Source organism: Trachemys scripta, chromosome 2 (assembly GCF_013100865.1).
Source record: "Trachemys scripta elegans isolate TJP31775 chromosome 2, CAS_Tse_1.0, whole genome shotgun sequence".
Lineage (NCBI taxonomy): Eukaryota > Metazoa > Chordata > Testudines > Emydidae > Trachemys > Trachemys scripta.
This window is the reverse complement of record NC_048299.1, coordinates 34,744,463-34,745,929: the sequence shown is the minus strand read 5'-3', so window position 1 is coordinate 34,745,929 and position 1,467 is coordinate 34,744,463.

Genomic DNA, 1,467 nt, shown 5'->3' with positions numbered 1-1,467 from the left:
ACTGATTTATACCTGCCTCTGGAGATTTCCTTTACTTGCATCTGAAGAAGTGAGGTTCTTACCCACGAAAGCTTATGCTCCCAATACTTCTGTTAGTCTTAAAGGTGCCACAGGACCCTCTGTTGCTTTTTACAGATTAAGACTAACACGGCTACCCCTCTAATACTTGTAGTCTAGGAAGAATTTCCTCAGGCCCTGCTGACTGATTTATCTATATATTTTAACAAAATACAACTGATTTATCTACATATTTTAACCTGTTCTTTGCCTTTGTTGGCTTGTGTTCTTTCCCCCTTGTTGTTAGTATTAACTGTGTTGAGTATCTGGTCACCATTAACCCTTTTTAGTGATGATTGAGGCATAACAGGCATTTAACACTTCAGGTGTCATCAATTATTAGCTCTCCTTCCCCACTAAGTAGAGGCCCTACACTTTCCTACATCTTTCTCTTGCTCCTAATGTCTATATACGTGTGTACCGTAAGATGGTATGTTTGATTGTCTTGCCTTCTTATGTTGCTCATCTTGTAGGATTGTGAGCCCTTTGGGACAAGAGCCATGTCTGCCTCTATGTTTGTGCAAGTGTCTAGCACAATTGGTCCCTGAGCCTAACCAGGCTCTCTGGAGCTACTATGATGTAAATAAGGGTAATAAATAGCACGCTGTGAGATCTGCAGATGAGAGGTTCAGAGGTTTCTGGCTCTTTGTTTTGGCCGCATCACCTCCCTTTGTATTCTTCCACTGGCTCTTCCTCCGCTGCATCAAACACAATTACTTGTCTTCATTTTTAAGAGCTTTGGCCCCACCCTTTGTATAATCTCATAGCCTTTAAAGGCCAGAAGGGCCCTCGTAATCATCTGGTCTGACGTCTTGCACATAGCAGGCCACAGAACCTCACCTACCCACTCCTGTAGTAGGCTCAACTCTGGCTGAGTTACTGAAGTCCTCAAATCTTGATTTAAAGACTTTTGTTACCGAGAATTCAGCATTCACTCTAGTTCAAACCAGCAGGTGACCCATGCTCCATGCTGCAGAGGAAGGCAAAAAATCTCAGGGTCTCTGCCAATCTGATCTGGTAGAAAATTCCTTCCTTACCCTAAATATGGCAATCAGTTAGACCCTGAGCATGTAGGCAAGACCCAGCAGCCAGACACTTGGGAACAAATTCTCTGTAGAAACTCAGAGCCCTGCCCAGCTAGTGTCCCATCTCCGGCCATTGGAACTATTTAGTAATAGGAGTCACAGATTGGCTACAATGGAATATGGCCCATCTCATCACTCCATCCCCTCCACAAACAAATCAAGTTCAGTCTTAAAACAAGTTAGGTTTTGAAGGCTGTTCCAGAACTTCACTCCTCTGATAGTTAGAAACCATCTAATTTCAAGCCTAAACTTATTGATGGCCAGTTTATATTCATTTGTTCTTGTGCTACCATTGGCCCTTAAATTAAATAACTCCTCTCCCACT